The following is a 25,481-nucleotide window of genomic DNA, read 5'->3' on the forward strand; positions in this document are numbered from 1 at the left end:
GTATAAGAATTGGCTTGGTAGTTTGGTTTGCCCTGTTCCCGTCATGCACTGGGACAGGTACAGACTAATTTGCATGTAGCCAGGTTCTGAGCTGGGATGGTGCAGTGAGCTAAAAAACGGTGATGGATTAAAACCATGATCTCTTGACTTGGTAAGAGTATTCTGCATCATTCAGAAACTCTGTCCATCACCACCCCCTTTTTCCCAAATCGATTTTATCCACACTCAGTGTGGGAGGGTATGCTCAGACGTGAGTCCCTTGCTCATTGCACCATCAGGATTCAGGAAAGCCGGGCCGACGAAGGCTGTGATGCCAGAAACCGGTCCCCGGAAGCTTGTTTCCTTCCCAGTATAAGAATTGGCTTGGTAGTTTGGTTTGCCCTGTTCCCATCATGCACTGGGACAGGTACAGACTAATTTGCATGTAGCCAGGTTCTGAGCTGGGATGGTGCAGTGAGCTAAAAAACGGTGATGGATTAAAACCATGATCTCTTGACTTGGTAAGAGTATTCTGCATCATTCAGAAACTCTGTCCATCACCACCCCCTTTTTCCCAAATCGATTTTATCCACACTCAGTGTGGGAGGGTATGCTCAGACGTGAGTCCCTTGCTCATTGCACCATCAGGATTCAGGCAAGCCGGGCCGACGAAGGCTGTGATACCAGAAACCGGTCCCCGGAAGCTTGTTTCCTTCCCAGTATAAGAATTGGCTTGGTAGTTTGGTTTGCCCTTGTTAGACCTGGCACCTTGGCGTGAGTCTCCCTTCCTCTTTTTGTCGCTGTGCCTCATGTGATTTTATGGTGCTGGCCGCTCAGCGCGCTGTGCCACTGCCAACCAGTGTCACGGTGCGAGTGCTCCCTTTATAAATTGTATGTGTTGGTTGGATTCCATGATTGGATTGTTTGATTTACTATCAGACCCCAGTAAAGTGCGCCAGGAGCGCCAGGGCATGTAAAGGCAAACGCCGCTGGTGGGCTTGCAGCACGGGTTGTGCCACCCACGGAAGCGGCCGGTAAAACACGTCTAAGGTCTGCCGTCGCAGAGCCTGCGTGCAGTCTGGTACTGACGCGCCGACCGACAAGTGCCCACACTTGCCGGTCCCCGAAACCTTCCCTTAGCTGCATGTTAGTCACCCCTCTGGTAGGCCCACGGGCAGGGTGCATTGTGAGCCTGAGGTAGGACAAGCCTAGATGCGTGGCATGTCCTGGTAGTGAATGACCGCCATTTTGTTGTTCACTACTGTAAGGCTACCCTGTTCTCATAGGCCAGTATGGGCGGCCTGGATTATTACACCCTATGATCCTAACCGACCCAGGGAACATGGTAGGAGATCGAGTTTAGTATGCCTGAACTCGGAATGATAAGGTACATCTTTTCGCAAGGTTTATTTTAATATTCCGGGTTTGCAAATGTCACTTTTTAGAAAGTTGGCCTTTGCTTGCCTAACCATCTCAGCCGCCTCTGCGTGATGTGTATCTGATGTCTGGCTGGTGTGAGTGACAGGGCTGGGGGAACCCAGATGGGCAGGGCTAGGTAGCCTGGTATGAATAGGACGATCGACAGGTAGATGGGTGGGAGGAGTGCTCCTAGGCTCTGAATAGGACAGTGCTCCGCTACCTCGATGCCGGCTCCACCCCCTGTGGAGCGTCTGATGACTCTGCCCTGCACTCTGAAAGAAGAAGCCTGCATCACGTAAACAAAGTGCTCAGAAACCGGACTGAACTAGGCAAGGGCCCCCCTGGCCTGGGAGAACAAAAGATTTGTGGTATAAATGGAGGAGCCCTGCTCCTAAGAAACTAGATCCGCTTTTGACCAAGAAGAATCTCTGCCTGAGGAGGAGGCACCGGGAAAGCTGTAGGAGGAAGACTGTCCCTATCCTGGGGGATTGGCCTGCAGTGGTGACCTCGCTGCCAAAGGGGAGAAGAGAAACTGTTGCTGAAGACTTTGCTTTATTCTTACTTTCAAGACTTGTGCTTTTCCAAAACGATCTCCAAGGGCTTGGAACTGAGCTTGCCCCCTGAACGGAGCCCCAGGACCATTGGGCTCTACCTGATCTTCACTCGCCTGCTGCTAGACCGTGGTGCCCTTTCCCTCGCCGGAGCTGTGACCCTCGTGCCGCAGTCCCTCCCTGAGCCGTGACCCGGACTGCTTAGCCGCCCCCGCCTTGGGAAGAGCCTCGCTCGATCGGAGCCGCTCCCCCTACGCTGTGCTGGGCTGCCCCTGTCACCTCGCTCGCTGGAGGCTCGCTGCGCACCTTCACCCTCCCGCCGGAAACGGCGTTTGTGAGCATCTCCAAGCCTCGGACGGCCCGGACGTATCTGCGTGCCCGGCTGCCCCGCTTTGTTCACCCGCCACCTGCAACACCCGCTCCTGTCGTGAGCCTGAAGATCAGACACCCATCGTGAAGTGTGGGAGCCCCGGACGCCGCCTCGCTCTTCTGAGGAAGAGTCGCTGACATCCCGCACCCACCTTCGCGTCAAGAAACAAGGTACTGTGCTTACACCCTCGACCACGAGCTCGCATCGGATCCAGGGTCCACAACGTTCTGATTTCCCTGTCATCTGCTGTGGGCTTCCAAGTCGCCGCCTCAGCCTGGAGTGTGCTGAGGCCTACAGTCACCTTGTGCCCGCCTAAAGAACTTTCCGCACAAAGAGAACTTGACCGTATTCCTAAGAATTGTGGCCCCATCAGATCAACGTTACTGGGCCTTGTATTTAACTCTGCTGAAACTACATAAAAGCTTATTTTTATATACTACCGGATTGGTGTCCATTTGTGGTGCATGCAAGGGGTTTACTGTATGTGTAATTGCATTTGCTTAACCGTGTACGCCTGAGACTTAGCCTAGACTGCTCGCGCCACGCACCTAGAGGGTGAGCAGGGGTTATTCTGGGGAGTCATCCTTCGCCCTGACAAGAAGTAAAGGGTCCCTGCTTGTTGTGGGTTCACACCTGCGTCAACCAGAGCCCCCTCATTTCTAACATTGGTGGCAGCGGTGAGGATTTACGGATTTGCATTTGTGGTTTGCGTATAGTGAATCACTGATCGCCACGTAGTGAGAGCAAACCAGTAACACAGCCACAAGGCTAGCATTGTTTTTGTTTTGCCAAGAATCTCCGTTGTTAGAGCCATGCCTGGTTCACTTTCCGCCGGAAGGGCGGCTTCCGTAATCTCTGGATTTGAAGACATAGATTGGGAGGAAGGCGCACTTCATGATCGTACCAATGAAGACTTGAAAGGTCTTTGCTCCAAGTTCAGGATTGCCCAAACTGGATTGAAAAAGAAGGAGCAACTCGTAAAGGCGCTGAGGGCCTGGTATGAGTCAAAGGCACCAGAGAATCAGGTGGAAGTGGTTCCACCAGAAAGTGTCCATGAGTTCGGCAGATGCCTGTCGCCAGAGGAGTTGGCGGACAGGGCAGCAACCCGGGCACACGAGGTGGAAATGGCGAAACTTCATGGGCAGATGGATATGGAAAAACAAAGATTAGCCATGGAAGAAAAGAAACTACAATTAGAGCATGACATGAAGCTGAGGGAGCTGGAGCTGAAAGCCAAAAGTTTGGAGCTTAATCCCTCTGGTGGCAGCACACCGCCAGGATCGGCGGAACCAAGAGTTTATATTCCTAAGGATGTAGTGAAGGAGTTCTTCAGGAATGACGACATCGGGCAGTGGTTCAGAGCCTACGAGGTAGCCATGTCTTCCCACCGGGTCCCTGAGAAAGATTGGGGAGCGGGGTTGTGGGGAAGGTTCCTGAGTGAGGGGCGGGACACACTGCTAGACTTACCTGTTGATGTTCGTAATTCTTATCCCCATATGAAGGAAGCATTGATGACTAGGTATGGGTTGACCCCTGAGTTATATAGACAGAGGTTCAGGGGTTGCACTAAGATTCCCAATAGTACGTATGTGGAGTATGTGACTTTCTTTTGCAGAGCGCTGGATGGTTGGGTGAAGGGTAGTAAGGTGACTGATTATCAAGGGCTTCTTGATCTAATGGCATGGGAGCACTTGTCCAGTAATTGTTTTCCTGAGCTGCGCCAGCACCTGATCGATAGTAAGCTGACTAACCCGAGGAAGCTTGCTGAGGAGGCGGACCGCTGGGTCAGTACCAGGGTCCACAAGGGTACCGTGGGAGATTCCGCCAAAGGTGGGCAGGGTCCCCAGCAGAAGAGTGGGGGGGACAGGGGTAAACAGAAGCAGTTGCAAAAAGGGCCACAAAATAATCCCCACGGGAACCAAGGGAAGGGTTCTCAGCCTCCCCCACCCCAGAAACCGACCGGGGCCCCGACAGGTCCTCCTGTTCAGAAGGGGCCCGTAAGATGTTACAGGTGTAACAATTTGGGGCATTTTGCCTCTGATGTGAAGTGTCCGATGTTTGGTAAACCAGCACCCACTGGTGCTCCACCCCGGCAGGTGACTAGTGTAGCCTTGGGGGAGGAGAGGGATGTCCAAGGTGGGTGGGGTCCCGCAGAGATGTCCCTGGTCTCGCTAGGAGACCGTGAAGTGGTCCCTCCAACCCAGCTGCCTGAGAACACTAAGAAGTACAGGCAGTGGGTGACCATAAATGGCCATAGGGTGGAAGCTCTTAGAGATACAGGAGCCAGTGTGACAGCTGTCAGGTGTCACCTGGTGTCTCAGGAGCATGTGGTCCCCAATGCATTCTATCCCGTTGTTGCCGCTGACAACACAGAGAGGCACTGCAAGGTGGCTCAGGTTCCCTTCGAGTGGGGGGGGTCTCTGGTACTCTTCAGGTAGCTGTGAGGCCCGCCATGCCTGTAGACTGTTTGTTAGGGAACGATTTGGAGAGCTCACCTTGGGCTCAGGTGGAGCGGAGTGCTCACCTGGAGATGTTGGGTATGCCGGATTGGGCGTGTGTGACCACACGGTCCATGGCAGCCAGTAAAGGTACTCGAGAGGTCCTGGAGCCTGAGAGGGAGGCCCAGGTGCCGGCCTCAGAGAGAAGGGGCAAGGGGCGCGGGAAGCCGGCCCCTGAAGTTCCCACGGTCCAGGAGGAAGCAGACCTTGAGGGGGATGCCCTGGAGCCCACAGGGGAACAAATAGCTGAACTGGGAGACCTGCCGGAGCTGACCCATTGGCAGCAGGAAGGGGGTCCCACCAGGGAGGACTTTTGTAAGGCGCAGAAGGAGTGCCCTTCTCTCGTGGGTATGCGGCAGCAGGCTGCAGCCCAGGCCGCAGGTGATCAGTCGGGATCGCACTTCATTTACTGGGAGAACGACCTCCTATATACAGAGCCTAAGGTTGCTGAGCCTGGGTCAGCCCGTGCGCTGGTGGTACCCCAGGACTTCAGAGCCTTCCTACTGGGGCTGGCTCACGATGTGCCATTGGCAGGGCATTTGGGGCAGGACAAGACCTTTGAAAGGCTTGTCACCCACTTTTATTGGCCCCAAATGCGCAGGAGTTCGGATACTCACTGCAGGACATGCCAGACTTGCCAGGCAAGTGGAAAGAGTGGAAGGAAGCAGAAGGCTCCACTCCAGCCATTCCCTGTGGTCGGTACTCCATTCCAGCGAGTGGGGATCGACATTGTAGGGCCACTGGACCCCAAGACAGCGATGGGCAATAGGTTCATCCTGGTCCTGGTGGACCATGCCACCCGATACCCGGAAGCCATTCCTCTGAGGACAGTGACGGCCCCCGTGGTGGGACGTGCACTGATGGGAATTTTCTCCCGAGTGGGATTCCCTCTAGAGGTGGTGTCTGACCGAGGTACCAATTTCATGTCCAAGTACATGAAATCTCTTTGGCAAGAGTGTGGTGTAACCTACAAGTTCACCACACCTTACCACCCCCAAGGAAACGGGTTGGTTGAGAGATTCAACCGAACCCTCAAAGGCATGATAATGGGCCTAGAAGGACCCATGAGGCGCAAGTGGGACGTCCTCTTACCATGCCTTCTCTTCGCTTACCGTGAGGTGCCACAGAAGTCTCTGGGGTTCAGTCCCTTTGAGCTTCTGTATGGTCACCCCGTCAGAGGACCTCTAAGTCTGGTCAAGGAAGGCTGGGAGCAATCTCCCAGGAAACCTCCCCAGAATGTATATAGCTACATGCTGGCCTTCAGGAATCAGACTAGGCGTTTCAGGCAACTTGCTGAGGCAAATCTGGAAGCCAGCCAGGAGGAGATGAAGCGGTGGTACGACCAGAATGCCACTCTGGTAGAGCTTCAGCCTGGGCAGAAAGTATGGGTCTTGGCCCCCGTGGAGCCGTGTGCGCTCCAGGATAAGTGGACCGGTCCCTTTGAGGTGGTGGAGCGAAAGAGTCCTGTTACCTACGTGGTGGACCTGAAGACTCCCAGGAACCCCTTACGGGTCCTACATGTCAACCGCCTCAAGCCCCACTTGGAGAGGTCCCAAGTGGTCATGCTCTTGGCAACAGATGCGGGGATGGAAGAGGAGACAGAACCTCTTCCGGACCTCCTGTCAGCCAAGGAGCAAGATGGGTCAGTGGATGGTGTCATCCTCTCTTCCACCCTGACCCCTGAGCAACAGGATGATTGTCGCCAGTTGCTGGGACAATTTTCTGATCTGTTTTCCCTGGTCCCTGGTGTCACTGATTGGTGCGTCCATGATGTGGACACTGGGGATAGCCCTCCTGTACGGCACAAGGCCTTCAGGGTGACTGACAGGGTGAGGACATGCATCAAGGAGGAGGTCTCCAAGATGTTTGCACTCGGGGTCATTGAGTCTTCTAGCAGTCCTTCGGCCAGCCCCGTGGTCTTGGTCCCAAAGGCTGCAGCGCCGGGAGCCACACCCGAACTCCGGTTCTGTGTGGACTACAGAGGACTCAATTCAGTTACTAGGACTGACGCACACCCCATCCCCAGAGCTGATGAGCTCATCGATCGGCTAGGGGCTGCCAACTACCTCAGCACGTTTGATCTAACGTCTGGGTATTGGCAGATCGCCTTGACCGAGGGGGCCAAAGAGAGGTCAGCATTTTCCACCCCAGATGGGCACTACCAGTTCCGGGTTATGCCATTTGGGATGAAGAATGCCCCTGCCACCTTCCAGAGATTGGTCAACCAGGTGTTGGCTGGGCTGGATTCGTTCAGTGCAGCCTACCTGGATGACATCGCCGTGTTCAGCTCCACGTGGGAGGAACACTTGCGACACCTTTGGGAAGTGTTGATGGCGCTGCGGAAGGCAGGCCTCACGATCAAGGCGAGTAAGTGCCAGATCGGGCAGGGTTCCGTGGTGTACTTGGGACACCAAGTTGGGAGTGGCCAGGTGGCACCCCTTCAGCCCAAGATAGAAACCATCCTGAATTGGGAGGCGCCCAAAACCCAGACGGAGGTGAGAGCCTTCCTAGGTCTCACCGGGTACTACAGGAGGTTTGTCAAGGGGTATGGCAACCTGGTTGCCCCCTTGACAGCGCTGACTTCGAAGAAGCAGCCCAGGAAGGTGATCTGGACTGACACCTGTCAGAGAGCTTTTGAGGCCTTGAAAACTGCTATGTGCACGGCGCCCGTGCTCTTGGCTCCCAACTTCTCCAAAGAGTTTATCGTTCAGACAGACGCTTCAGAGCATGGTGTGGGGGCTGTTCTTTCACAGATTAATGAGGAGGGCCTAGATCAACCCGTAGCCTTTATTAGCAGGAGGTTACTTCCACGGGAACAGAGATGGAGTGCTATTGAGCGTGAGGCATTTGCTGTGGTCTGGGCGCTGAAGAAGCTAAGACCCTACTTGTTTGGGTCTCACTTCCGGGTTCAGACGGACCACAGGCCCCTCAGATGGTTGATGCATATGAGGGGTGAGAATCCAAAGCTGTTGAGGTGGTCCATTTCCCTACAGGGGATGGATTTCACGGTGGAACATCGCCCTGGTACAGATCACGCCAATGCTGACGGTCTGTCCAGATTTTTCCGCCTTAGTGGTGAGGAACTCCCTGGGGTAGGGTAGTTCTCCCCACCTTTCAGCTGGAGGGGACACGTGTTAGACCTGGCACCTTGGCGTGAGTCTCCCTTCCTCTTTTTGTCGCTGTGCCTCATGTGATTTTATGGTGCTGGCCGCTCAGCGCGCTGTGCCACTGCCAACCAGTGTCACGGTGCGAGTGCTCCCTTTATAAATTGTATGTGTTGGTTGGATTCCATGATTGGATTGTTTGATTTACTATCAGACCCCAGTAAAGTGCGCCAGGAGCGCCAGGGCATGTAAAGGCAAACGCCGCTGGTGGGCTTGCAGCACGGGTTGTGCCACCCACGGAAGCGGCCGGTAAAACACGTCTAAGGTCTGCCGTCGCAGAGCCTGCGTGCAGTCTGGTACTGACGCGCCGACCGACAAGTGCCCACACTTGCCGGTCCCCGAAACCTTCCCTTAGCTGCATGTTAGTCACCCCTCTGGTAGGCCCACGGGCAGGGTGCATTGTGAGCCTGAGGTAGGACAAGCCTAGATGCGTGGCATGTCCTGGTAGTGAATGACCGCCATTTTGTTGTTCACTACTGTAAGGCTACCCTGTTCTCATAGGCCAGTATGGGCGGCCTGGATTATTACACCCTATGATCCTAACCGACCCAGGGAACATGGTAGGAGATCGAGTTTAGTATGCCTGAACTCGGAATGATAAGGTACATCTTTTCGCAAGGTTTATTTTAATATTCCGGGTTTGCAAATGTCACTTTTTAGAAAGTTGGCCTTTGCTTGCCTAACCATCTCAGCCGCCTCTGCGTGATGTGTATCTGATGTCTGGCTGGTGTGAGTGACAGGGCTGGGGGAACCCAGATGGGCAGGGCTAGGTAGCCTGGTATGAATAGGACGATCGACAGGTAGATGGGTGGGAGGAGTGCTCCTAGGCTCTGAATAGGACAGTGCTCCGCTACCTCGATGCCGGCTCCACCCCCTGTGGAGCGTCTGATGACTCTGCCCTGCACTCTGAAAGAAGAAGCCTGCATCACGTAAACAAAGTGCTCAGAAACCGGACTGAACTAGGCAAGGGCCCCCCTGGCCTGGGAGAACAAAAGATTTGTGGTATAAATGGAGGAGCCCTGCTCCTAAGAAACTAGATCCGCTTTTGACCAAGAAGAATCTCTGCCTGAGGAGGAGGCACCGGGAAAGCTGTAGGAGGAAGACTGTCCCTATCCTGGGGGATTGGCCTGCAGTGGTGACCTCGCTGCCAAAGGGGAGAAGAGAAACTGTTGCTGAAGACTTTGCTTTATTCTTACTTTCAAGACTTGTGCTTTTCCAAAACGATCTCCAAGGGCTTGGAACTGAGCTTGCCCCCTGAACGGAGCCCCAGGACCATTGGGCTCTACCTGATCTTCACTCGCCTGCTGCTAGACCGTGGTGCCCTTTCCCTCGCCGGAGCTGTGACCCTCGTGCCGCAGTCCCTCCCTGAGCCGTGACCCGGACTGCTTAGCCGCCCCCGCCTTGGGAAGAGCCTCGCTCGATCGGAGCCGCTCCCCCTACGCTGTGCTGGGCTGCCCCTGTCACCTCGCTCGCTGGAGGCTCGCTGCGCACCTTCACCCTCCCGCCGGAAACGGCGTTTGTGAGCATCTCCAAGCCTCGGACGGCCCGGACGTATCTGCGTGCCCGGCTGCCCCGCTTTGTTCACCCGCCACCTGCAACACCCGCTCCTGTCGTGAGCCTGAAGATCAGACACCCATCGTGAAGTGTGGGAGCCCCGGACGCCGCCTCGCTCTTCTGAGGAAGAGTCGCTGACATCCCGCACCCACCTTCGCGTCAAGAAACAAGGTACTGTGCTTACACCCTCGACCACGAGCTCGCATCGGATCCAGGGTCCACAACGTTCTGATTTCCCTGTCATCTGCTGTGGGCTTCCAAGTCGCCGCCTCAGCCTGGAGTGTGCTGAGGCCTACAGTCACCTTGTGCCCGCCTAAAGAACTTTCCGCACAAAGAGAACTTGACCGTATTCCTAAGAATTGTGGCCCCATCAGATCAACGTTACTGGGCCTTGTATTTAACTCTGCTGAAACTACATAAAAGCTTATTTTTATATACTACCGGATTGGTGTCCATTTGTGGTGCATGCAAGGGGTTTACTGTATGTGTAATTGCATTTGCTTAACCGTGTACGCCTGAGACTTAGCCTAGACTGCTCGCGCCACGCACCTAGAGGGTGAGCAGGGGTTATTCTGGGGAGTCATCCTTCGCCCTGACAAGAAGTAAAGGGTCCCTGCTTGTTGTGGGTTCACACCTGCGTCAACCAGAGCCCCCTCATTTCTAACAGCCCTGTTCCCATCATGCACTGGGACAGGTACAGACTAATTTGCATGTAGCCAGGTTCTGAGCTGGGATGGTGCAGTGAGCTAAAAAACGGTGATGGATTAAAACCATGATCTCTTGACTTGGTAAGAGTATTCTGCATCATTCAGAAACTCTGTCCATCACCACCCACTTTTTCCCAAATCGTAATCTCTCTACCCACCACCTGGCAGCCAGCCTGTCTCCTGGAATTCCCCAGCCTTGCCCCTCACTGAAACTAGGCAGCACACACACACACAGCAGAGGCGGACTGAAATGGTTAGGCAAGTAACTACTAACTTTCTAAAAGTAGTATTTACAAACACAGGATATTAAAATAAACTTTACTAAAAGAAGTATTTTATTATTCTGAGTTCAGGCATACTAAACTTGACTTTCTACCATGCTCTCTGAGTCCGCTGGGATTATAGAGTGTAATAATTCCAGCAGCCCATTCTGGCCTATGGAGAGCAGGTAGCCTTTCAATAGTGAAAAACGAAAATGGCTCTAATTCACTATTAGGACATGCCACACACATCAGGGCATGTCCTACCTTATGCTTAAAATGCACCCTGCCCTTGGGCCTACCTTAGGGGTGACTAATATGTAGTTAAGGGAAGGTTTAGGGACTGGCAAGTAGGTGCACTTGCGCAGTCAGCATGACAGTACCAGACTGCACGCAGGTTCTGCAATGGCAGACCTTAGACACATTTTACTAGGCCGCTCCTGTGGGTGGCACAACCAGTGCTGCAAGCCCACCAGCAGCATTTGTATTTACAAGCCCTGGCACCCCTGGTGCACTTTACTGGGGTCTGACAGTAAACCAAATAAGCCAAACATGGAATCCAATCAATGTATACACTTTTCATAGGGAGCACTTGCACTGTGGCACTGATTGGCAGTGGCACAGTGCCCTGAGCAGCTAACACCAACAAAACACATGAGGCACATCAGCAAAAAGTGGAAGGGAGACTCACGCCAAGGTGCCAGGTCTAACACGTGTCCCCTCCAGCTGAAATGTGAGGGGAACTACCCTACCCCAGGGAGTTCCTCTTCACTAAGGTGGAAAAACCTGGACAGACCGTCAGCATTGGCATGATCTGTGCCAGGGCGATGTTCCACCGTAAAGTCCATACCCTGTAGGGAGATGGACCACCTCAACAGTTTTAGGTTCTCACCCCTCATTTGCATCGACCATCTGAGGGGCCTGTGGTCTGTCTGAACCCAGAAGTGAGACCCAAACAAGTAGGGTCTTAGCTTCTTCAGCGCCCAGACCACAGCACATGCTTCTCGCTCGATTGCACTCCACCTACTTTCCCGGGGAAGTAACCTCCTACTAATGAAGGCTACAGGTTGGTCCCAGCCCTCCTCAGTCATCTGTGAGAGAACAGCCCCTACACCATTCTCTGATGCGTCTGTCTGCACTAGGAATTCTTTGGAGAAGTCAGGAGCCAAGAGCACGGGCGCCGTGCACATGGCAGTCTTCAGGGTGTCAAAAGCTTTCTGACAGGCGTTAGTCCAGATCAATTTCCTGGGCTGCTTCTTCGAAGTCAGCTCTGTCAAGGGAGCAACAATGCTGCCATACCCCTTGACAAACCTCCTGTAGTACCCCGTGAGTCCTAAGAAGGCCCTCACCTCTGTCTGGGTCTTTGGGGGCTCCAGGATGGTTTCAATCTTGGGCTGAAGGGGCGCCACCTGGCCGCTCCCCACTTGGTGTCCCAAGTACACCACGGAACCCTGCCCGATCTGACACTTGCTTGCCTTGATCGTGAGGCCTGCCTTGCGCAGTGCCATCAACACTACCCAGAGGTGGTGCAGGTGTTCTTCCCATGTGCCGCTGAACACTGCCATGTCATCTAGGTAGGCGGCGCTGAACTCGGTCAGCCCAGCCAACACCTGGTTGACCAATCTCTGGAAGGTGGCAGGGGCATTCTTCATCCCAAATGGCATAACCTGGAACTGGAAATGCCCATCTGGTGTGGAGAATGCTGACCTCTCTTTGGCCCCATCAGTCAAGGCGATCTGCCAGTACCCAGACGTCAAATCAAACGTGCTGATGTACCGTGCAGCCCCTAGCTGATCTATGAGCTCATCAGCTCTGGGGATGGGGTGCGCGTCAGTCTTGGTGACTGAATTGAGTCCTCTGTAGTCCACACAGAACCGGAGTTCGGGTGTGGCTCCCGGCACTGCAGCCTTTGGGACCAAGACCACTGGGCTGGCCCAAGGACTGCTGAGGACTCAACCACCCCTAGAGCAAGCATCTTTGAGACCTCCTCTTTGATGCAGGCTCTGACCCTGTCAGTCACTGTGAGAAGTTGGCCTGGCATATGCTGGTCACTAGTTATAGTGGCCACCTTGCACCAGTTCAATTCGACTCTTGGTAGATAGGTTTAAAGACAACCTTTTAAAGAAAGCTATCCTAGTGGTAGCTGTGGAGAGCAGCCTTCAGGCTTAGTCTCTGAGGAATGTAAAGCAGCTTGTTTTACCTTATAATCTCTTGAATTACCAAATGAAAAGACACCACACGGGTATATATATAAAATATATATGTATTTATTTCTAAATATACTCTACTAATCTCTTTATGAGATTAGAGCCAGGTAAACATTCAAAAGATCAACAGTTCTCAATAAATTAAGCACAAATATGGCTGTAGCCCTAGGGGCGTACCAGACCATATACTAAAATAGTGGTTTAACAAACTCGACTTGCAATATGAAGAGGCCTAGGGCCTTGAGAATCGCTGCGGCTTCACTTCTGCAGTGTTAGCAGGTAAGTAATCAGCCCACAGGAGACGCGTGCAGTGTCTAAACACACACGCGGGTTTTCAATGCGTTTCAATGGCAAATGTCGCGGTTTGTATTTTACAGTTCTAGGGCACTTCGGAGTGGACAACAAGCAAACAACTTACAGGGTAAGTACTTCGAGAGCCAATGCACATTTGGGCACCGTAATGCAAGAGTTACCTCACCCAGGGAAGCCGGGTGCATACGTGTCCTTTGGTGTCGGGTCGCGATGCTGTTTTCAATGGAGATCGCTGAAGACTTGCTGCTTGTGTCGTCGAGAGAAGTGTCCGCTGGAATCCGAAGATGGATTGGAGTTGCAGAAGACCTAGCAATTGAGGGGACAGAGTTCAAAGTCACTTGCAAGTGACCGGTGGCCAGCAAGATGGATGACCACAGCTGTCGCGTCTCTTCAGGTCACTGATGTCGTTTTGTCTCTTCGCTCACGAGGACCAGGAGGGATCGAGGAAGACCAGCAGCTGGATTCGGAGGTTCCCACGACCTCTGCAGATGTTGACGGTGTCGGCATTCGGTTTGGAGCCAACAAGCCTTGGCAACTGCAAGTCTCGTGTGGATGGAAGATTGTCAATGGGGCAGACCAGCAAGGTCTGATGGACTTACCCAGGAAGGGTAAGTGAGGGCAGGCCCAGAGCAACCAGGCAAGCCCTTGAAGGTGATGTGGAAGTCTTCTGGAGAGTCACTAGCCAACGGGCAAGCAACCGCAAAGACGCATTTGCAGGAAAAGTTCACCAACAGCCCACGGTCACTCGGGATGAGGTAGGCCACTGATCTTCGGTACTAGACCTGCTCGGGACTTGGACAACAAGTGGTCCAAAGCACAACTTCATTGGACGTAGTTTAGGGCTTGCACTCGAAATCAGTGCACAGTTCCCAGGTATTGCTGTTCCTCGTCACTCGTGGGGTCCAGATGCCACAGCTTAGCTTGGGACTCAAAATGGCCGTCGAGTGGTCAGGAAATCCACTTCAGGGGACGCAGGGACTTCAGGCTCTGGCGGGAGCGGTAAAGCTTGCAACCATAGTTCAGTAGTTTTGGTGCCTGCCAAGCAGGGGAGTCACTCCTTGACTCCAAGGGAGATCCTTTGGTTTTCTAGAGATAGTAGAAAGTTGAAGGGCCAGGATTCTTCTTTGTAGAGCGTCGTCCAGGTGTAATCTAAATTGCATTGGCAATGTGTGGTATCTTATAGTGAAAAGATGGGAGGGACTAGCTCTATGACCACTCCTCTAGGAGGGTCAGGGTAGTGGGAGGTTACACCCACTTCCCTTTGTCCAGTTTCGTGCCAGAGCAGGGGCAGGTAGCCCCTGAACCGGTTTGAGCTGGCATATGCACAGAGGAGCCTACTACTCCCCCAGTGCAGGACTTCAAAGCACTCTAAGAGTGCACCCACCCAGCTCCAATACACTAAATCCTGTCTGGGAGGTGGTGACACCTCCCTGTAACAGGAAACCCTTTGTTGAGCTCCCTCCACTGCGAGTTTCGGTCAGCAGCAGGAGGGCAGCCCGGTGTCTGTGCTGGTGGCATCCATTTTGTGATGTCAGGGTTCTAGATGATTTCTACCGTGTAGTACAGTGTGTACATATCGTCCCCTTGAGAAGGGTGGGATCCTACTCCCACACCAGTTACTGGTGTGGGGGTAGGATTCCAAGTTGTTTGACACCAAACACGACATGTTTTGATGCAGTCATTCCAAAGTTAGCATTTACCGCGAGGTTATAATGCACTTAAGAGTATATGGTTTAACTGCATCCACAAACAGCAGCAGAGAATAGACTCTGCCAGCTGCAGAGGAGTCCTGCTCAGGCAGAAGCACCCCCTCACATAGTAAACCAAGCACCCTGCCCTTGGGATTGATAGGGCCTACCATAGGGGTGACTGATAGGTTTATATGTGTGTGTATGGTGAGATATAGGAACCTATACCTCAGTGAGGAGTGCTAACACGACCTCACACAGGCTGCAGTAGCAGGCCTGTGGTGTCAGATTGTGAGTGCTTCCCAGGGGTGGCATAATACATGCTGCAGCCCCTGGTAGGCCTGTGAAGTACCAATGCCCTAGGTACCTAAGGTACCATATACTAGGGGCTCATAAGGTACCACAGTATCCAATCACTAGTGCATCTAATATGCACACCAAGTTGTTTAGAGAGATCAGTTAGACTGGGGCCCTGATTAGCAGGGACCCAGCCAGACCATAGCCAGAAACCAGTGTATACATCAGAAAAAAAGTGTGGGCAACACAAGTGCAGATCCTACTCTCCTACAGTCACTCTGTAAGCCGTGTGCTTCACAGGCAAGCTGTCTCCTGTGTTCACATCATGGACGCACCAATCTGTGACACCAGGAAACAGGGAGAACAGGTCAGGAAACTGCCCCAGCAGCTGGCAGTCATCCTGTTGCTCAGGGGTCAGGGTGGGTGAGAGGTTAACCCCATCCACTGACCCGTCTCGCTCTGAGGCTACCAAGAGGTCAGGAAGAGGCTCGGACTCCTCTTCCGCCCCATCATCTGTGGCCAAGAGCATGCCCACTTCGGACCTCTCCAAGTGGGGCTTTAGTCGATTGACATGTAGGACCCTCAAGGGGTTCCTGGGAGACTGCAAGTCCACCAAATAGGTGACAGGACTCTTGCGCTCCACAATCTCAAAGGGTCCGGTCCACTTGTCTTGGAGTGCACAAGGCTCCACAGGGGCCAGGACGCACACCTTTTGTCCAGGTTGAAGCTCAACCAGAGTGGCATTCTGGTCGTACCACCGCTTCATTTCCACCTGGCTGGCTTCCAGATTTGCCTCAGCAAGTTGCCTGAAACGCCTAGTCTGGTTCCTGAAGGCCAGCATGTAACTGTATACATTCTGGGGAGGTTTCCTGGGAGATTGCTCCCAGCCTTCCTTGACCAGACTGAGAGGTCCTCATACTGGGTGGCCATACAGAAGCTCAAAGGGACTGAACCCTAGCGACTTCTGTGGCATCTCACGGTACGCAAAGAGAAGGCATGGTAAGAGGACGTCCCACTTACGCCTCATGGGCTCCTCAAGACCCATAAACATGCCTTTTAGGGTTCGGTTGAATCTCTCAACCAACCCGTTTCCTTGGGGGTGGTAAGGGGTGGTGAACTTGTAGGTTACACCACACTCTTGCCAAAGGGATTTCATATATTTCAATATGAAATTGGTGCCCCTGTCAGACACCACCTCTAGAGGGAATCCCACTAGCGAGAAAATTCCCATCAGTGCCCGTCCCACCACGGGGGCCGTCACTGTCCTCAGAGGGATGGCTTCAGGGTACCGGGTGGCATGGTCCACCAAGACCAGGATGAACCTGTTGCCCATGGCTGTCTTGGGGTCCAGTGGCCCCCCAATGTCAATTCCCACTCACTGGAATGGGGTACTGACCACAGGGAAAGTTTGGAGTGGAGCCTTTTTCTTCCTTCCACTCTTACCACTTGCCTGGCAAGTCTGGCAGGTCCTACAATGAGCATCTGAGCTCCTCTGGCGACAGGCCTCTGCCAAAGCTATGAACGCTATCCGCTTGTTCCACTGGTACATCCTCCTCAGGTGCATTCCTTGATTCAATCCAGGCTTTCAGCGCCTTGTAGAGATCTGGTTTGATCCTGCATCCTACATGTGGAACCTTGAACTTCCTGCAGAAGTACTTGAGTTCGGATTTCTTATAGCTGTTCAGTTTTGACTCATCCCATTCTACCTCTCCTACTTCAGAGGTTTCAGATGTCGCTCTCTCTATGCTGTTTGAGCCAGGCATGACTTCAAACACAAGGGATCTTCTTTTTTTTTTTAAAAGCATAAATTAAAAGTCTGTGGCTCAAGCTAAAGGACTGTACTCACTGTGCAATGGTCAATAATCCCTGGACAGACACCACAAATGCAAATCCGTGATCCTCACCGCTGCCACCAATGTTAGAATCGGGGATCTCTGGTTGGCGCAGGTATGCACTTGCGACAAGCAGGGACCCTCTCCTCTAAGTCAGGGCAAAGGATTACTCCCAGACAATAACCCCTGCTCACCCTCTAGGTAGTGTGGCGGGAGCAGTCAGGCTAAACTCTAGAGTACATATGGTTAAGTATTTGCAATGTCCCACAATAACTACCAACCCACCACACAGAGGCACAAGACTGTATTTGTAAAAAAATATCTCTTTATATAGATTTCTTCAGCAGGTTTCAATTACAGTCTCTTAGGCTTTAAAAACGGTTCCAGTTACTTGTCACAATGTTCCAATTCGGTATTAGGATGCCACAGTTCTTATCAATGCAAGACTGGGGTGCTGACGGCACTTCTTTCAGATCTGCGCATCTCGTAGCGCTCTGCGTACGCGTCGTACCACTCCACCGGAAGAGCCCCACTACACCTCACGCTTCCCGCGTGAGCAAGCGTACGGGGCCGTCAATCTCAGGGAAGTACGCGACGTACCGTTCGCTTCAGGATGAGGCGTACTGCTGCATGTACGCTTTGGAGAGCGCACAGCTCAGGTACACTGGGGTTTAGTTAAAAAACGCACAGTTCTTCACTAGGCAGCCATACGTTGCGGGTCAGCTACAGTACCTTGCTTCTTCTTGTGGGGTCGAGGCGACTCAGCAGTCGTCGAGGGGGCGTCCCACGTCGCGGCCTGGCTCCTCGGGGGGGTGCAGCGATGTGTTGTGGGGCGGTTCTTGACTCCACCGTCCGTCGCGATGTTGAAGAGGGAGTGGGTGGCGGCTTGAGGCGATTCCAGCGGTGAGGCGCTGTCAGCAGGGCGGCGTCCTGGAGAGGCAAGCTCCGGTGCAGGCGGTCTTCACAGTGGGCCCTATAGCTCGGGGGCCACAGACTCACGTTGCTTGGACCGGACGGTCCGTTCTTGCGGTGCGAGCTCCGGCTCGAGGGGGCAGCAGTTCGCGGTGCTCCGGCCAGACGGGGCAGGCCGTTACAGTGCTAGATGCGGCACAGTCGTGCAGAGGTCGCTTTGCTCGGCGGGATGGGGCGCACAGGCTCTCAAAGTGCGGGACAGATTCCCAGTCGCACTCAGATCTCCGGGGTCAGCGCTGAAGGGGGAAATACACCAGCAGCAGCTTCCTTCTTCAAGGGAGGGGTAGCGCCCACTGTTCCTGGGGCGCAGTACAGGGGGCAAGTTCACAAGCAAGCCCTTGGAGATTGTTAAGATGCACAAGTGGATAAAAGTCTTTCAGTCTTTTCCTCCTCTCTCCTTCTTGCAGCAAGGCACCCACCAAAGGCCAGTCTCTCAGGCTAGAGACAGTGCTCCTCCATGTAGCTTTCCCAGGTCCTTCTCTTCAGGCAGAGTTTTGTCATGGCCCAGCAGAGGGGGCGCCGTAGAGCAGGAAGGGCGTGAATGCGTATGACTGAGGGGCCGGTACACTACAACTCCCACAGTGCACTGGGAACCACTGCCGTCAGTATATAAGCCCCGCCCCCACGCAAGGCGGTGCTTGACACTCAAGTTCCGAATCTATGCCGTGAAGCTTCGCTTCACGTAACGCTGTTTACCTCGAGCCAACAAGGAAGGAACCGCTGCACGGAAGCCTGCTATCACCCGCACCTGCTTCGCACCACAGAGACTCTCCCGCCGCGCGGGAGAACCGCGATACCTGAACCCTGCCGATCCGCCACACTGTCCCTGGAAGGCGGTTGGCCTCCGCGCACCCTTGACCCGACGGGACGCAGAGAAACACTCTCTCCCCTGCGGGACTCGCAGCAGGCTCTTCGAACAGTAGGAGAGCGCTGCGCATGCTCCCCGCACCAGTCATTACTCCGCAACCTCCACCGCCCTAACTTCAGACGGAAGCTGGGTGAACTCCAACCTGTGTCCCCACACTTTATTCTTTACTGGCATACCGGTGACGATGCCCTGGGAGGATTGAACTTTCCTGCCGGAGACTCTCCCAACGCGACACTGCCACGGAGTCGCGCTCCTCCCCCGCAAGAGTCCCTGGTTGTCAGCGTCCCCCTTGCCAGAGTGCTGTTAACCTTGGTACAGGAGGGACTGTTCTTCACATGGTGCGCTTATGATAGCGCTGGATTTCAGCTGGAAGAAAGTCAACGTCGGTGCCAGACTTGCCGAACTTGGCGTGATTGGATAAGTATCCTGCAACTTCTTTATTCAAGACTGTTGTATAAGTCTAGAGCTGCATTATTGATCTTAAGAATTCGCCTGTTTCTACGACTGCTTCCTTGCGGATACACATTGTGAGCAACAGTCTAAAGAGGTGGGAGGAGGTTGGGAAACGCTGGATTGTAGAACCTGCTGAATGTATGTTGTGCTCTCTTTTCAGAGACTAGAGGGAGGAGCTGAAGCAAGACCTCATCCTTCCCGCCAAGTGCGTCCGCAGTGCAGGCGACAAATCTATTTTTTGTTTCCTTTGTCCCTTTTTTTCCCTTCCCCGGTAGGAGTGTTATCTGTGCCGCATATATATACGCTGCGCGCAGGTGTCACTTCTGAGGGGAGGAGATTACCTAGCATCGTTCCTGCTGTATCCGGCTGTCAGGTTAGTGGCACTCGATTATACCTGACCACGACAGAGTGTCAAGCCCACGGATACATACAGCCCGAACGATGGACACTAACACCGTCCTCACGTCAGTATTAGAGACCATGACCGCCCTCAGGATGGAAGTAGATGCGTTTCGGGGGGATGCGCTAGAACTGCGTAGTGAGATGAGCACGATGCGAAGGGAGGTTGCGGGGCTATCTCGCCCAGGTCCCAGCACGCAGAGAGGAGCGCAGTACATTAGGCAATGGACCCTACCTCCGCCTCACACTAGCAGTTCCCATGCAGGGCATGCCTCACAGACAGACGGGGGTGCAGGAGGTCCGGCTACCATCCAGGTTATTCAGGCCGCCCACTTGCCTTTAGCCCCCCCTGAAAGTTTCTTTGGGGACCCTAAGAAATTTGGTAATTTCATGGGGCAGTGCAAACTCCATTTCATGTGCAAACCTGCTGTATTTCCAGATGACCAGACCAAAACCGCCTTTGTAATGTCCTATCTAGGAGGAGACGCGGCCAGCTGGTCCTTCCCGCTCATAGAAAGAAATGACCCGGCTCTGAGAGATTTTGACTCCTTCTGCGAGGAAATGCGCAAATTGTTTGATCGGAAGGCCCATGCCCTCTCCCTAGACCGAGAACTAATCACCCTGAAACAGGGGAATCAAGAACTATTGACTTACATTACCTCGTTTAATAGACTGGTTTCCGAAACAGATTGGCCTCAGGAGAAGCGCACATCCTTATACTATCAGGGGTTACGATGCGAATTGAAAGATGTCCTCGCGCAGGTGGTGCATCTCCCCACTTCATGTGATGAACTCATCGATCTCACAGTCCAATTAGATCATCGCTTACAAGAACGGCGAGGGGATAAAACCCGCATGGAAACCCGTTATACTACCCCGCGACCTCGACCTATTAGCACCGCTCCTACCCCGGTCATGGACGGGGTAGAACCCATGCAAATCAGTGGTATTCGTGGCCCTCTAAATCAAGAAGAAAGGGAGAGACGGCGGAAGCTACGTCTGTGCCTTTATTGTGGAAAATCCGGGCATTTCATAAAGGAATGCAAGGCCAGAACCCGGGCCCCTTACAAAGACGTAAAAAGCCCACAAAAAGTGAACACCACAGACACCCTGTTTGAACCGTCGGAAAACTAGCCAGCTCAGACAAGAACCAGACCCCTTGTTTGAGGCCCGGAGAGAGAGAGGTCTGTCCTGCCCTTGCCAATACTATACAAAGTGCAGTAGCTCACATGAATGTATGCGTGGAATTAGCAGCTACGGAGGTCGGAGTGGTCTCAGTTCACGCCTTACTTGATTCCGGTGCAACCGGTAACTTTATGGATCAGACATACGCAAAAGAAACAGGGTTTCGAACTGTAAAAAAGTCTATCCCCGAGATGGTAAAAGCCGTGGACGGCACAGAGTTAACCTCTGGACCAGTGGAGTATCACACACAAACTGTCGCGATGACCATAGGTGGGAACCATCGTGAAGACATTCAATTTGATTTGATCGACGCCCCTCAGTTTACCTTGATATTAGGGATGCCCTGGTTAACCCTCCATGACCCTCTCATTCAATGGGCCGCACGCACAGTATCTCTGAATTCAACGTATTGCAAAGAACACTGCACTCTCTGTCAAAAGGAAGGACCGGCAAAGAAAGACAACCCTGCAGCATTCCTGGCTAGCGGAAGTAGCTCCCCCAATATAGGCTGTACGTCACAGGTACCCCCAGAATACCACAAGTATCAAGACGTGTTCGATGAGCAAGAAGCCAACAAACTACCTCCGCACAGGGCCTATGATTGCGTCATTGACTTGGAACCAGGGGCCAGTATCCCGTGTAGCCGCATTTACGCTCTGACGGAAGCGGAAACCACCTATCTACAGCAATATCTGAATTCGTTACTGGCCAACGGATTTATCAGACATTCCTCCTCCCCTGCGTCATCTCCTTTATTTTTCATTCCGAAGCGTGAAGGAGGATTGCGGGCCTGTATAGACTATAGAGCCCTAAACAGGATTACCAAGAAGAACAGGTATCCCCTTCCCCTCATTCCGGTACTTCTGGATCAATTAAAAGGAGCCAAATTCTTTACGAAACTGGACCTCAGGGGAGCGTATCATCTGGTCAGAGTGCGGCAGGGGGATGAATGGAAGACGGCATTCAGAACAAAGTTTGGCCTATATGAGTACCAAGTCATGCCCTTTGGTCTTTGTAATGCCCCTGCCGCCTTCCAATACTTCATGGATGAGGTATTGAGGGGCCTCTTCGATGTATCCTGTATCGTCTACATTGATGATATCCTCATCTACTCAACTTCATTAGAGGAGCACAAGCGCCACGTAGCAGCGGTATTGGAGAGGCTCCAGAATTCCTCACTGTATGCCAAACTAGAAAAATGCTTCTTTCACACTCAGGAGGTGGAATTCTTGGGTTATGTCATTGGGCCCAATGGGGTGTGCATGGATACAAAGAAAACGCAGGCCATCCAAGAGTGGAATTCCACTTCTAGCGTTAAGGCCTTACAGAGTTTCTTGGGGTTTGCGAACTTCTATAGAAGGTTCATACAGAACTTCTCTACCCGCATCCAACCCATGACCTATCTACTGAAGAAAGGAGCTTCCTTCAAGTGGACAGCTGAAGCAGAAGAAGCCTTCCAAGACCTAAAAAGATGTTTTTCCAGGGCCCCGATTCTGAGACATCCGGATGCCCAACTGCCCTTCATACTGGAAACAGACGCGTCCTATTACGCGTTAGGAGGAATCCTGTCTCAAAGACATCCGGACACCGGGCAACTTCACCCTGTTGCCTTCTTTTCGAAGAAATTGACAAGCTGTGAAATCAATTACAGCACCACTGATAAGGAGCTGTTGGCCATAAAACGCGCCTGTGAGGAGTGGAGACACTATCTGCTAGGGGCTAAGCACACCGTTGAAATCTATACGGATCACAGAAACCTATTGTTTTTGAAGAGTGCTAGGGCTTTGACCCCTCGACAGCTACGATGGTCCCTGTTTTTCGCGGATTTCGATTTCCTCATTAAATACCGACCAGGACCACAAAATGGAAAGGCAGATGCCTTGTCGAGGCCCGTGCTCGAGGGTCCTTCAGTACCTGAGACTGTAGAAGAGCCTCCTATCATTTTACACAAGGCGTCATTCCCGACGATGTCCACGGCTGCTCTCTCTACCCAGCTCTTCCTTACCGAAGTAAAAAGACAGGTGATGGCTATGGATAGAGCCGCCTGGGTCCAGAAAGGGCCTCATCTGAGAAAAGACATGGATGGTCTACTATTTCAAGACGATAAACTGTATGTTCCCAGTAAGTCGTTGCGAGAACAAGCCTTACACTGGGTCCACGACACTATTTTAGCCGGTCATGTCGGAAGACAAAAAACAGAACAAGCGTTGTCACGCTATTTCTGGTGGGAGACATTACACCAAGACACCGCCACCTATGTGGCAGACTGTGCCGTGTGCACCCAGGCAAAGGCATCTCACCAAAGACCCAGCGGTCTTCTGAGACCTATTCCCACGCCCCCGGCTCCTTGGCACACCATATCCATGGATTTTATAGTGGAAATGCCGCCCAGCTGTAACAACAATACCATCCTGGTGATTGTAGACCATCTCACCAAGATGGGGCACTTCATTGCCCTCCCCAAGTTACCCACGGCAGCAGAAGTGGCCTCCGTCTTCCTCCAACAAGTGATTAAACTACATGGAATACCTGCTGTCATCATCACGGACCGAGGGACCCAATTCACTTCCAAATTCTGGAAAGAACTGTGTGCCATACTGAAAGTAGACGCCAGACTATCTTCTAGTTATCACCCCCAAACGGATGGGAAAACAGAAAGGCTCAATCAAACCTTAGAGCAATATCTCAGATGCTTCACCTTGATACACGCAGAGGAATGGAGTACACTCCTATGGACAGCGGAGTTTGCCTACAATAATGCCACCCATTCCTCCTTAGGATGCTCTCCGTTCTTTTGTCTTTTTGGCTTCCATCCCAACATGTTACCTTTCGTCAATCCCGTCATCTCCAGACTCCCTTCCATTCAAGAACATCACGCACACCTCAAAACCGTGTTGGACACAGCTAAGGCACATCTCGAGGAAGCCCGGATACGAGATAAATCGCAGGCTGATAAAAAACGGACACTTGAACCCGCATACACTGTCGGAGATAAGGTCTGGTTGAGCACAAAACATCTGAGACTCAAGGGTAATAGTAGACTAGCTCCCAAATACATAGGTCCGTACCCTATCAGCAAAATCATCAATCCTGTGGCCATGAAACTCACTCTGCCCTCCTCATGGCATATCCACCCCGTAATTCATGTGTCCCTTCTGAAACCCTGCCGTGCCAGCACACGACTTCCCGATAGGCCTCCTGCTATAGAAGTAGACGGGGAGGATGAATATGAGGTGCAGGCTATTCTAGATTCCAAGATCCTACGAGGTCAGATCCACTATCTCATAGAGTGGAAGGGTTATGGGCAAGAAGACAGGTCCTGGGAACCCAAGAAAAACATACATTGCCCCGGGTTAGTGAGACGTTTCCATAACCAACATCCCTCTAAGCCAGGAGGTCCACCGAGACGGCGGACATTGAGAGGGGGTACTGTCATGGCCCAGCAGAGGGGGCGCCGTAGAGCAGGAAGGGCGTGAATGCGTATGACTGAGGGGCCGGTACACTACAACTCCCACAGTGCACTGGGAACCACTGCCGTCAGTATATAAGCCCCGCCCCCACGCAAGGCGGTGCTTGACACTCAAGTTCCGAATCTATGCCGTGAAGCTTCGCTTCACGTAACGCTGTTTACCTCGAGCCAACAAGGAAGGAACCGCTGCACGGAAGCCTGCTATCACCCGCACCTGCTTCGCACCACAGAGACTCTCCCGCCGCGCGGGAGAACCGCGATACCTGAACCCTGCCGATCCGCCACACTGTCCCTGGAAGGCGGTTGGCCTCCGCGCACCCTTGACCCGACGGGACGCAGAGAAACACTCTCTCCCCTGCGGGACTCGCAGCAGGCTCTTCGAACAGTAGGAGAGCGCTGCACATGCTCCCCGCACCAGTCATTACTCCGCTACCTCCACCGCCCTAACTTCAGACGGAAGCTGGGTGAACTCCAACCTGTGTCCCCACACTTTATTCTTTACTGGCATACCGGTGACGATGCCCTGGGAGGATTGAACTTTCCTGCCGGAGACTCTCCCAACGCGACACTGCCACGGAGTCGCGCTCCTCCCCCGCAAGAGTCCCTGGTTGTCAGCGTCCCCCTTGCCAGAGTGCTGTTAACCTTGGTACAGGAGGGACTGTTCTTCACATGGTGCGCTTATGATAGCGCTGGATTTCAGCTGGAAGAAAGTCAACGTCGGTGCCAGACTTGCCGAACTTGGCGTGATTGGATAAGTATCCTGCAACTTCCTTATTCAAGACTGTTGTATAAGTCTAGAGCTGCATTATTGATCTTAAGAATTCGCCTGTTTCTACGACTGCTTCCTTGCGGATACACATTGTGAGCAACAGTCTAAAGAGGTGGGAGGAGGTTGGGAAACGCTGGATTGTAGAACCTGCTGAATGTATGTTGTGCTCTCTTTTCAGAGACTAGAGGGAGGAGCTGAAGCAAGACCTCATCCTTCCCGCCAAGTGCGTCCGCAGTGCAGGCGACAAATCTATTTTTTGTTTCCTTTGTCCCTTTTTTTCCCTTCCCCGGTAGGAGTGTTATCTGTGCCGCATATATATACGCTGCGCGCAGGTGTCACTTCTGAGGGGAGGAGATTACCTAGCATCGTTCCTGCTGTATCCGGCTGTCAGGTTAGTGGCACTCGATTATACCTGACCACGACAAGTTTCTTCTTGGCGTCAACAGGATCTAATTTCTTAGGAGCAGGGCTCCTTCTTTTATACACAGTTTCTTTTGTTCTTTGTGGCCAGGGGGCCTGTGCTTGGCT

Source organism: Triturus cristatus, chromosome 2_2 (assembly GCF_964204655.1).
Source record: "Triturus cristatus chromosome 2_2, aTriCri1.1, whole genome shotgun sequence".
Lineage (NCBI taxonomy): Eukaryota > Metazoa > Chordata > Amphibia > Caudata > Salamandridae > Triturus > Triturus cristatus.